We start from the raw sequence: 13,156 nt of genomic DNA, 5'->3' as shown, positions 1-13,156 counted from the left end.
AAAAAAAATCCATTTATAGAAACTCTTTTATGTTAGAGATACAATGTGCTTGCCATATGTTTTGTGTAGTTCTATTCCGTCTATTGTTTTTTTCTTTTTTTAAAAAACTTGTCTTGTCATTGTGATGTCATGCAAAACTTTAAAAATATTTATAGAGACAAATATTTTTATTTTTTCTTTAATGAGTCTGGGCTTCCTGTCTTGTTTAAAGTCCCCCCTCACTACAGTGATATTACTATTCTTTAAAAATATTCCTCTAAGTTTTTAATTTGTATATTTTATATCTTTAATTCTTCTGGAATTTATTTTTGAATATGGCATCGTTCTATTTTTGATTTATTATGAACAGAGTCAATTAAACCAAGATCATTTATCAAGCCACCTTTGCTTTATATTAGGTTCTACTTCTAGATTCTATCCCAGACTAAACTATTTGCCTGAGCTATTATAGGAGTACGTTATAATAACTTTACAAACACTAGCTTTACAACAAGTTAAATTTTTGGTTTTCAGTAAGTGAAATTCGAGTGTGTCACTAAGAAAGAGGGCCATGGAATTTCAAAGATAACAGGAGATAAGGGATGAGAAAGGGCCCGGTAAACCATAAGGCTCTGCAGCAAATGTGAGCTGTTGTTATCGCAACAATGACCATACAGGAAAAGAATCTTGGGCTTGAAAGGCTGAACTTTTTCTTTTATGATCATTAACATAAAAGTGCAGGGAGTGACGGGCCGGCCGTGGGGCAGCTGACCAAGGGTTCCCATCCCCAGAACCAGAGACAAACCGAGGGGAAGGCGTGAAAGCAAAGTGTCGCCAGCGCTCCAGAACCGAGGCGTCTGTTCAAAATCGCAGAACAGAATTCGGGAGAGAACGGCGAAGAGACGGCCAGCCACTGCGAAGAGAGACCCAGGAACAGAGGGGCCTCGGGGGACAGGTGGCGGGTGTCTCCTGAAGGCTGCCGGCCGGGGATGCCCCATCCTGCGGAGCTCAGGCTGCAGCAAATTGGAGCAGAAGCCCCGCGCAGCAGCCGAACCGCCGGGCGGGCGGGCTGCCGAAAGGACTGGGCAGCAGCCTCCTTTCTCCCCCGCCCCGCCCCGCCCCGCCCGTCCCGTCCAGTCCCGTCCCGTAGGTCTGCGGCGGCCGCTGCGGGGTCTGGGATTGGCCCGAGCGGCGTGCGGGGCGGAGTCGTCACGCGCGCGCGCACGCGCGTGCGCGACCACGGCGGCGGCGCGCGCGTGCTCCGTCGGTCGGTGCGGCGGCGGCGGCGGCAGTGGCTGCGGCGGCGGCGGAGGAACGGGGCGGGCCATGGCAGTGGGCGGCGGGACGGTGTAGCGCCGCGCGGGGCCGGCGGGAGGTGACGGAGAGAGGCGGGATGGGAGCGCCGCAGCTGGACGCTCGCGGTGGTCTGGGCTGCTGACCGCACACCCCAGCTTGGAGCCCGCGGCGGCGGCGTTGGCGGCGGCGGAGCGCCAGGCAGGTGAGTGTGGTGGAGCGCGACCCGGATATGCGGCGCGGCTGCTGGGCGGCGCGGCGGGCGGCCGCCGCCGAGGTTCCCCGGAGCGGGCCGGCGGCGCGCTCTTGCTGGCCGCAGCCCGTGGTGCCGGCGCCTGGGTTGCCCGCGCCGCGGTTCCTCCCGGCTCGGAGGACTCCCGCCCGCAGGCCCGCGGGGGCGCCTCGCTCGACTGCGGCCCTCCCGGCTTCTCCAAGGTGAGCGGCGCTGCCCGGCCTCCCGCGGCGGAGACGCCGTTGGGCGCCCCGGGCCGCCGGCGCAGCGGGTCGCGTTCCGGACGGGAGCCTGTGTGGAGAGGGTGTCCTTGCCCCCCTGCGTCTACGCGGCCAGCTCCGGAGCCTCCCGAGTCGCGGGTGCCTTTTTGCACAGAAGTGTCTTTTAAGGGGCAGAGATCCTGGACCGTTGGGGTATGTATGGTGGTGTTTTCAAATCCTCGTGCCGCCAACCGATCAGCCCTGGGGCCTTGGGTCCAAGTGTCCAGCTTTGTTCATGGGAATAATAATAATGCGTAACTTCACAGGTTTGTGGTGAGGACAGACTAGAAAGATGTGCGAGGCCGAACAGCAGGTGATCGGTAAAGGGTAGGCTGTTCGGAGCACCCCTGGTGCAGCATCTGGTCAGCTGTTGCTGGTGCCTGGCCGCGCGGGTGCGCTGGCTGGGAGGGCACCTTATTTCGGAAGCGCTCGGGTGTTGCAGAAACCTCCGCGGGATTGTTTGATGTTGGAGCGGCATTGGAATACGCTGGCCTCACCCTAGAACCCTGTCGTCTTTTGCTTCGGTTGCCCTGGAATACCTGTCTCCTGTACCGAGTGGGGAATCGTTGCTGGAATAAAAAGCCCAGCGAGTTTAGGATTCGCTTAAGGATGGAAGATGGCGGGACACACAAACTTGAAGTGCTTTGCTGTGTAAATAATCTTAAGTGACACTTAAACTCTGTCACTTGTTACAGAGTATAAACACACGAGGAATATGGAAACAGACTATTTTTTTTTTCTTTTCTTCCTGCATTGCTACATCCGAAGGGAGTGACAGTGCTTTTGTAAACATCGTCGTGGGCAGTGTTATGTCCCGGTGAAGTCATCATAATTAAATTAGATGAGTACTTATTTTGAAGTGCTGAATGAATGTTTGGAAAGATGATTCCTAAGTAAATCATCTCCAGCGAGTCAGAATTCTCAGCAGTTCATTAATCATTTGGGGGTTTTTATGCGATGCTCTAAGATGTTTATGGCAAAAAGCAGAACTGTGTACTGTAAGTCATGATAATGTAGCATAGGAGGAGGTGTTCAGGTTCCAAATCTTCACCTAGTTTCAGGAGGCAAGTGTGGAAGAAAGTAAAACTCTTAAGCTTTAAAACTGGACTTTCTACTCACTAAAGCAAAAATGACCAAAAACAAAGAACTTTTGTTTTACATCCCTGTTTCACACTCTGATGAGGGTTTTCTACCTTCGGGTTGTTTTTTTTAGAAGTGGAGAAAATTGAGTTGGGTTTATTGCCGTTTTGCACCTCTTGTCTATATTTCCTGCTTTTCCTAGCGACTCATTCTTAAAGACTTTGGATCCAAGTTGCTTTGTGAAATGTGATCAAAATACATAGAAAATAATTAAAAATGAGCTTTATAATTTAAATTATGTTCTTCCTTGTAGTCTAATTGTGTTCTTCCTAAATTATGATCTTCCCTGTTGTCTAATTTTAGACCAGTGAACCCAACAGTAGAAGTACTGTTAGCTACTGTGCAGAGGCTAGGGGTCAGAAGTCACATCTTGGTTCTAGGCCTGGACATGGGTCCCAAATATCTGGGGATTAGGGGATGTCACTCAGTCTTTCTGAACCTCAATTTATTTATATATTTTTATAATTAACGGAATTTGAGTGTGTTTGTGACCAGCAGATTGGGAGGATGGTGGAGGACTGGAGAATTGTATTATATATATAAAGGATATTCAGGATAATATATTTGCCCTACTCTTTATTCTTTCTCTCTCTCTTTTGTTGACTTGTTCTTCTCTTCTTGAATTCAAACATTCTAATGCCTCAGGGTTTTCAAGCTTGCCCCTCTACTTTTTTCTATTTATACTCTTTCTGGATGATCAAACATGCCCTATGGTTTAAATACTCTCAATGTATTGTTGACTCTAAGATTTTTATCTTAGGTCCTGAACTTCAGATTTCTTCTACTTGCCTACATGCTATCTTTACCAATTTTGTCTGTAGGCATCTTAAACTTAATATGTTCAAAGTAGAACTCTTGATTTTCATTCCTCAACTTATTTCTTTCCCAGCAGTCTCCATTTCATAAGGGCACCTCCCCCCCTCCACCCTACTTAAGTGAGGAATCTGGTGTCCATTCTTAATTCATTCTTATGCTTCACTCCTTGCCTACCACACAGATGACCAGCAAAATCTGTAAATTTTACCTCCAAAGTATGTGCTGAATATTTTTAGTTTAGTTTGTTTTTATAGCCACCATCCCAGTTCTTACTGGGTAGTAGCTTTCTAACTGGTCTCTGCCTCTCGTCTTACTCTCCTACAGTCCATTTTCAAACAGCAATCAGCTTGATCTTTACTTACTTTCTTGCTCTAGTAGCTTCTTGTTACACTAAGAAATAAATCCAACTCTTTACCTGCACTATCAGTTAATTATCTTATTTGTTTTTTCTTTGTTTATGGTCTTTTCCTCCATCTAACTGTGCTATAAGTTATCTGATGGCAGGGACCTCTCTGTCTTCCTGGGCTATTTTCAGTAACTAGAACAGTGATTGGAACATTTAACTAACATTGATGAATGAACGTGTGAATGAAATAAGTTATGAAATATTCTGATTCCAAGTATAACATGTACTGAGCACACTTTACACTTTTTTGGTCCCAGATTTGTGCAAATGAGGAAGAAATCAGAAGGCCTAGAGTTACTCTGCTAGACATCCTTATTCCTGCAGTCTTCGTTAACATGCTGTACTTCCTGAAAAGGCTAAGCATTTAGACCTTAAGCCACTGATAACAAAACAAATGTGAATTTTGTTCATTGTGTGCTGGGTCTTTAGTATTTTTGCAAATAGGGAACCAAACAAGTTTTCCAGCCTGTTTTGTTATTTTGAGGCATTGAATTTTGGTCTTGACGGGAGGGAGTTGGTTCTAGAATGTGGTAGTTTGATCTGATAATTGCATAACAAATCCTGTAGGGTAGCAGTTAGAATTTTTACAAAGAGCCAATGTCTTTGTTTCAATTACACTATTTAAAAAAAAATCTGAGACTCCTTTTCCACCACCTCTTGTGAGTGTGTGTGCATACATATATGTACGTATTCTCGGAACCATTTGATTTGAAGTTGTCATAGCTTACCATATCTTGGGGATAAATCCCTATTATTGGTTTCTTTTTATTTTTTGGTAATCCTCACCTGAGGATATTTTTTCATTGATTTTAAGAGAGAGTGGAAGGGAAGGAGAGAGACAGACAGAGAGAAACATGGATGTGAGAGAGAAACATCGATTGGTTACCTCCCGCATGCACCGGATCGAGCCTGCAATCAAGGTACGTGTCTTTGACTGGAATCGAACCTGGGACCCTTCAGTCCACGGGCTGATGCTCTATCCACTGAGCCAAACCAGCTAGGGCTCTTTGGTTTCTATTACCTGCTCACTTGACAGCTTTGTCATGTTGTAGAAAGACGCAAATAACTTAGTATTTTTCTCCTCTGCCTGAGACTGAGTCTAGCCCTGAAAACTGTGAACAAAGAAGGGCATGGAAAAAATTAGAAGTGTACAATTCCATTGTCAAAGTAGAAATATAGGAAAAATACGTTGGAGGAGGAAATCCGAGATTAGAGGAATAATTTTTTTAAACTAGTGACATATTGTTTATTATCATTACCATCAAGTATTATGCATTGTACATAATCGTATGTGCCACACTTTTGTACAGCAGTACATTTGTTTACACCAGCATCACCACAAACACGTGATAGTGAGTTGTGCACAATGTTAAGACAGCTATGATGTCACTGGGCAATAGGAATTTTTCACCTCCATTATATTCTTCTTTTTTAAATTCTTTATTGTTGAAAGTTTTATATATATCTCCTTTTCCCCCCATTGACCTCTCCCCACCCATCCCGCCCCCAGAACATGCCCCCATCCATTGTCTGTGTCTATTGGTCATGCTCATATGCATGGATACAAGTCCTTTGGTTGATCTCTAGAGCAGCGGTTCTCAACCTGTGGGTCGCGACCCCTTTGGGGGTCAAACACCCTTTCACAGGGGTCGGCTAAGACCACCAGAAAACACATATATAATTACATATTGTTTTTGTGATTAATCACTATGCTTTAATTATGTTCAGTTTGTAACAATGACAATACATCCTGCATATCAGATATTTACATTACGTTTCATAACAGTAGCAAAATTACAGTTATGAAGTAGCAATGAAAATAATTTTATGGTTAGGGGTCACCACAACATGAGGAACTGTATTAAAGGGTCGCGGCATTAGGAAGGTTGAGAACCACTGCTTTAGGCCAACACTCTATCCACTGAGCCAAGCTGGCTGGGGCAAGAGACTTTCATAAAAAGACATTTCTAAAAGGGGAGTGACATTGAATTAAAAAAATCTTTTGTACAGTCAAGTTCACTTTTTCATGTGTAGTCCTATGAATTTTGACACATGCATAGATTCTTGTAACTACTGCAACTAACCGTATTCAGAACAATTTCAACACCCCAAAGAATTCCCTTGTGTTACTCCTTTGTAGTCACCTCCCCCTAATTCTTGACATTTGGACTTAGGTGTTTTTTATTTTATTTTATTTTATTTTTAATTTATTTTTTATTGATTTCAGAGAGGAAGAGAGAGAGAGAAATATCAATGATGAGAGAGTATTATTGATTGGCTGCCTCCTGTACACCCCCACCAGGGATCAAGCCTGCAACCCAGGCTGGGGATTGAACCATGACCTCCTGGTTCATAGGTCAATGCTCAACCATTGAGCTATGCCGGCCTGGTGGACTTAAGTGTTTTTTTGTTTGTTTATTTGTTTGTTTTTAATTGTTTTATTGCTTAAAGTATTACAAAGAGTATTATGTATGTCTCCACCCCCCCCCCCCCCCGCCTTGCCAATCCCCTGGCCTCCCTTACCCCCCAGTATCTTTATTTTACACCTTTTGGAACCTGTCAAGTGATGCAAATCTCATATCAGGTTATAATAGGGACCATCTAACAGAAATTTGGGGGCTAAGTCTGTGATAAAATGGTAATGGACATCATCATATATCCTCTCATGTCTCTTTAGTAAACTCAGAATTCCCATTTACTGCTACCACGGAGTAAAGTGGAGATTAATTTTGCAAAGGATAACGCTGTGAAGTTATAGCTTTTCTTTCTGGTCTGTCTAGCATTATCCCTTTCTGCTAGCCTACCCATTGTATTCCAGCACTTAAGAGTTTCAGGTATTCAACTTTCCTAGGAGTTGAGGAGGAGGATATGTTGTTACCTGTACAGCTAAAGTACATTGCAAATGTAGCTTTCCATTCTCCTATTAACTTGGTTCCAGCCTAAAGCAGTTAATCTAGAAATTCCATCATTTACTCAGAAAATTCACAAATCCTTCCCCTGAAAAAATCCTGGCTGCAGGATTTATATATCTTTCCCAACCTCTTCACCAAGCTATGGATATCAAAGCAGATCACCTGAGGTTAATATTAGTTGACCCTTTGGGAGTATTTTTTGCTGAAATAATGTTAATCTGAACAATTCCCTAACATGGCGTTGCTAGAGCCAGGTCTGCAGCTCAGAATCCCCTAGTGCAGTGGTTCTCAACCTTCCTAATGCCGCGACCCTTTAATACAGTTCCTCATGTTGTGGTGACCCCCAATTTCATTGTTACAAATTGGACATAATTAAAGCATAGTGATTAATCACAAAAACAATAAGTAATTATATATGTATTTTCCGATGGTCTTAGGGGACCCCTGTGAAAGGGTTGTTTGACCCCCAAAGGGGTCGCGACCCACAGGTTGAGAACTGCTGCCCTAGTGCAAAGCCAGGAGAGACTGCCACATTGCTGACCCTGTAGTTTGTCATTCTTTGGTGCTCTGGCCTCTTGGGAGACCACCAAGCAAAAGCTCATTTGCCTTCAAGGGAAATGTGATTCTGATTATCCATGCCTTCAGGAGGAGGATTATGTGGATTAAAAGAAATCCTTGGGTAGTTCAGAAGCTTTATTTAAACTGCACTTTACCCACATTCCTGACCATAGTTTTTTCTTGCATTTATAATATTTACTTATTTTCTGTCTATCTCCATTTACCATTTAGAAGTAATGGTAGTCTCTGAAGTGAAGTAGTGAAAAGATGGGAGCAGTCAAAGGAGTTAGATAATCATCAGGCATTGCCCTACATAATTTGGTGTTGACTGGGTGGTTTAACCACAATGCTTACTAGACCTTGAAGACCTGAATTCCATGAATTCCTTATCTGCTGAGCCACTGGAAAGAATCTGAGGTGACCGTCAACAAGAGGTCATACTCCATTTTGAGACATTTGCACTTTACTAGCATAACTGATTGAGCTTTTGTGATTTAAATAATGAGATTTCAGATTGAATTTTAAGTTTACAGACAGTCCTCCGGTTACGTTGGACCCGACATATGTTGTTTTTGTGGTTACGTCGCCATCTCCCATTTATTTATTAAAAAAAAAAAGTTCCGTCATTTCGACGTATGTACATATGTGCTTTATGTTTTTTATTATTTATTTACCACAAATAAAGGTCAGGAATTGTTATCTTTCTTTTACATTTTTTTTACTGTTTCACTTCATTACTGCTGTGTATGTGCTCCATGTGAGTGTACGTAGGTGCTTACGTAGGTGGGTTCTGACTTACGGCGAAAATCGCGTTATGTTGCGGCGCCATAGGAATGGATCTCCGACGTGACCCGAGGACCTACTGTAATTTGAATTTGTAACTGAAGACCTGGTATTCCAAATAGAGATGCTGAGTTTTTGTAGCCAGGTCACTAACTACTACTTTTAAGTTACATGTAGTTACACAGTCACTAATTTCTATTAAATAGTTGAAATATGGTCATTTAAAATTGCTTGCTCTTGAGCTGTTGATTTAGTGTAGGTCCTGTATTTGTGTGACATACCATTGAGTAGACAGACTCTACTCTGGTGACCCTATGAATGAGTGATGTCTACAGTGTCCGGTCCTCAGCAGCCTTGCTCAGCTCCTGTAGACTCATGCCTGTGGCTTGTATGGAGTCAACCCATCTCATATTTGGTCTTTTTTTTGCTGCCTTCTATTTACCCCAGCGTTATTTTCTTTTCTAGAGAACACTCTTCTCAGGCTGTGCCTGACAGGACAGCTTTAGTTTTGCCATTTTTCCTCTAGCGTTGTGTTTTTTTCAGGCTTCATTTGCTCTAGGATCCACTTGTATATCTGCGCGTGCCCCCCTACGCGGTAGTAGTTTCACGACTTTTAACCAAGTTTATATGATAGTCCTGTTTTATGAATAAGAGTTAAGAGTTAAACAATTAATTAGTTATTTGATGTAGTATTCCTTTGTTTTGAATATACAATAAAGTTTTCCTTTTGCCTTGGCTTTACAATTAGAAAGACTGTGGTTTTGTGGTTTGTCATATATGTGTAACTAACAAATGTGCTTCATGTATGACCTAGCTAGATGTTCTAAAAGGTTGTGCAGGCATGTTTACAGAGTTTTCAAATAAGAAAACTCAAAATGTTTTTTTTTTCTTTTTTGCTCAGGTAATTTGTTTGGGTGGTATAGTGAATAATGTGGCTAAGCTTGATCCTAAAGTATTGAGAATAGAAGTAAGACATTTACTTTTGAATAAATGAACCAATAAACTGTAGTTATTAATCTTTAACTTAAAAGAATGACTAGAGAATCATTATACTGTGGCCTTTTTCTCCCCCATATTCATTCACCTGAGGAAGGAATTTGAACATTAACATTATATCAACCATTAATAGTACCCAGACACATAGAAGGAGATGCATAGTATGTATAGATGCATAGTTTTTCTGCTAACTGGAGCCCACTACAGTGGTTATTTTGAGCTAACCACTAATTTTGAATTAATTTATACCAAGTGGTTTCTATAGAAGAGGTCTGTGTAGTTATAAAATTAAAAGTATTCATTATTTCTTAATTACTGGGCATGGAGACTTAAAGACACTGAAGTATTATCCATTTTGAAAATGAACTATTAATGAATTAGAGAAGTTTTACACTTTTCTTGTATGCTAAGGTTGGGATCTGATTTCAGTAAATAAAGAAAATATTTAAGGAGCTCAATTTCTTTTTGAAGATTTCATAAATTATTGACAGTGCCAATAATGTTTGAATTAAAATGTAATCTTAAAAAGTAGCATTTTTTTTGCCAAAACCGGTTTGGCTCAGTGGATAGAGCGTCGGCCTGCAGACTGAGGGGTCCCAGGTTCGATTCCGGTCAAGGGCATGTACCTGGGTTGCGGGCACATCCCCAGTGGGAGGTGTGCAGGAGGCAGCTGATCGATGTTTCTCTCTCATCGATGTTTCTAACTCTCTATCTCTCTCCCTTCCTCTCTGTAAAAAATCAGTAAAATATATTTAAAAAAAAAAAAAAAAAAAAAGTAGCATTTTTTTGGGTAGCTTTATATAGTGAAATACTTTCAAGAAAAACTCAAATTCACTGGCTGGATAGCTCAGTTGGTCGTCTGGATACACCAAGGTTGTGGGTTTGATCCCCAGACAGGCACATACAAGAATCAACCAATCTACACTAATAAAAGAGAAACATGGTAATTGGCGTACGACCGCTACCCTTCCCATTGGCTAATCAGTGAGTATATACAAAGTAACTGTCAGCCAAGATGGCGGCCGGCAGCCAGGCAGCTGATGCGAACAGGGAGGCTTGCTTCCTTCAGTGACAGAGGACTCCAACATTCCCCGCCGGCCTCTGAGCTTCAGTTGGAAACATAGTAACATTTACAGAAGATAAACAAAAGCCCAGAAAACTCCTGTCAGTCAGCCGGGATCTCAGAGCTGGAGTCGCAACATTGTTTCAAATACAGAAAACAAAGGCCAGAAACCTGCTTTCAGCCGAGCCTCAGAGAGAAAGCCGGCTCTCAGCTCCAGTGACAGGCATAGAAGGTAAATAAATGCCAGAATAAAAAAAAAAAAGAAAAAAAGGAGAGGTTTGGAGCTTCAGTCGCCCGCCAGCCTGAAAACGGCCCTCAGCCCCTCACCCAGACTGGCCAGGCACCCCAGAGGGGACCCCCTCCCTGAAGCAACAAGATGGCGGCTAATTTGCATACTGAAGGCAGGCGGCAGCAGGCAAGGCTGTCTGCGGTCTGGGACCCGGATCTGTGACCCTGCCGGGCGGGATCAGCGGAGCCGAGAGGCCTCCCGGCACCGGGATCAGCGTGACAGGGGGTAGCGCCCCAACCCCCTGATTGCCCTGCGGCTCTGTGTGTGACAGGGGGCAGTGCCCCAACCCCCCCATGGGCCCTGCTCTGTGTGAGACGGGGTAGAGCGATACCTCCCCATCGGCCCTGCCCTGAGTGTGACAGTGGTGGCGCCCCAACCCCCTGATCGGCCCTGCTCTGTGGGTGATAGAGGGCGGCGCCCCAACCTCCTGATCGGCCCTGCTCTGTGTGTGACAGGGTGTGGCGCCCCAACTCCCCTATTGGCCCTGCTCTGTGCGTGACAGGGGGGAGCTCCCCAAACCCCTGATTGGCCCTGCTCTGTGTGTGACAGGGGGCAGCGCCCCAACCCCCTGATGGTCCCTGCTCTGTGTGTGACGGGGCAGCGCCCCAACCCCCTGATGGTCCCTGCTCTGTGAGTGACAGAGGGCAGCGCCCCAACCCCCTGATGGTCCCTGCTCTGTGTGTGACAGGGGGCAGCGCCCCAACCCCCTCATCGGCCCTGCCTTGAGTGTGACGGGGCGGTGCCCCAATCCCCCAATCGGCTCTACCCTGAACGTGACTAGGGGTGGCATCGCAACCTCCCCATCCGCCCTGCTCTGTGCATGACAGGGGGCGGTGCCCCAACTCCCCAATCGGCCCTGCTCTGAGCCCGACCAGGGGCTGCACCTAGGGATTGGGCCTGCCCTCTGCCACCCGGGAGCAGGCCTAAGCCAGCATGTCATTATCTCCTGAGGGGTCCCAGACTTCGAGAGGGCACAGGCCAGGCTGAGGGATCCCCTCTCCCCCCCCCCCCCCCTGAGTGCACAAATTTTTGTGCACCAGGCCTCTAGTCTATATATATAAAAGCCTAAGCGACCGTTATGGCATTACAACTGGAATGACCTGTCGCTATGATACGCACTGACCATCAGGGAGCAGATGCTCAATGTAGGAGCTGCCCCCCCCCCCCCTTCCCCGGTGGTCAGTGCGCTCCCACAGGGGGAGCGCCGCTCACCCAGAAGCGGGGTTCATGTCTGGTGAGCACGGCAGCGGGAGCAGGAGCCTCTCCCAACTCCATGGCAGCACTATCCAAGCGGCGTGGTGCCTGGACGGGTTTGGGCTCCTCCTTCACCGTCTGCCGCTTGGTGCACTGCTACATCCCCTGAGGGGTCTCGGACTTGCAAGGACTGCGAGGAGAAAGAAAATTAATACCTGGGTGCATTAGAAGGAAACTACAAAAAAACAAAAAAAAACAAAGGCAGAGAACATCTTAAATGTAGTCAGAAGAAAACCAGCAGTTGGACATCCCCCGAGGGGTCCTAGACTGTGAGAGGGCATGGGCCAAGCTAAGGGCACCCCCTCCCCCCCAGTGCACCGGACCTCTAGTGAATGCATAAATAATTGTAACAACAAATTGATGCTTCCTCTTTTCTCCCTTCCCCTTCCATCCTCTCCCCTCCCCTCCCCTCCTCTCAAGTCAAATAAATAACTTTAAAATATTAAAAAATGAAAACCCAAATTATTTTAAATGACACTGAAATAACTTGAACCTATCAGCTTGGCAAAAATAAAATATTTTAATACTTTTGAATAGGATTTGGGGAAAAATATTTTCATACATTGTTTCTGAAAGTATAAATTGATACAACTTTTAAGAAGGGCAGTTTAGTATCAAAATTATGAACGCAGCTCTAACCGGTTTGGCTCAGTGGATAGAGCGTCGGCCTGCGGACTGAAGGGTCTCAGGTTCCATTCCAGTCAAGAGCCATGTACCTTGGTTGCAGGCACATCCCCAGTAGGGGGTGTGCAGGAGGCAGCTGATCAATGTTTCTCTCTCATCAATGTTTTAAACTCTCTATCCCTCCCCCTTCCTCTCTGTAAAAAAATCAATAAAATATGTATTTTTAAAAATCATAGATTAAAAAAATTATGAATGCACATATTCTTTTATCCATTCATTTTTTTGTTGTTGGGATTGTTCTAAAGTATATTTACACAGTGCAAAATGATGCATGTACAAGTTTATTTTTTATATTATTATTTGTTCATTCAAAAGATTTATTATGGTAATAGGGAGCCATTGAAGGTTTTAAAAATATTATTTATAGCAAAATTCTTGAAGTAACTTGAAAGTTCAGCAGTAGGACATTGGCTTTTAAAAAGTAGCACATCCATATGATTGAATGATCTGTAGCTATAAAACAGAATGAGCAACGTTTTTATGCACTGATG

The 13,156-nt window shown here is 44.5% G+C and overlaps 1 protein-coding gene across 4 annotated transcripts in view; it reads left to right on the top strand.

Annotated features, from left to right (window-relative positions):
- The first annotated feature begins 1,313 nt into the window (after positions 1-1,313).
- Positions 1,314-13,156, top strand: part of PIK3CB (phosphatidylinositol-4,5-bisphosphate 3-kinase catalytic subunit beta) — a 133,302-nt gene continuing 121,459 nt past the window's right edge. For 2 of the 4 annotated variants that reach the window (XM_070433498.1, XM_070433500.1), the window contains exon 1: positions 1,314-1,477. The gene's annotated coding sequence lies outside the window, so the exon portion shown is untranslated. Of the gene's footprint in view, positions 1,478-1,899; positions 1,918-13,156 lie in introns of those variants that run through there. The other 2 variants (XM_070433501.1, XM_070433499.1) reach the window with 2 other exon arrangements.

Source organism: Myotis yumanensis, unplaced genomic scaffold (assembly GCF_028538775.1).
Source record: "Myotis yumanensis isolate MYYU_CA2020_CCGP unplaced genomic scaffold, mMyoYum1.0.hap1 SCAF_14, whole genome shotgun sequence".
Classification (NCBI taxonomy): domain Eukaryota; kingdom Metazoa; phylum Chordata; class Mammalia; order Chiroptera; family Vespertilionidae; genus Myotis; species Myotis yumanensis.
Note: the sequence above shows the minus strand (reverse complement) of the source record. Positions and strands in the feature narration are given on the sequence as shown.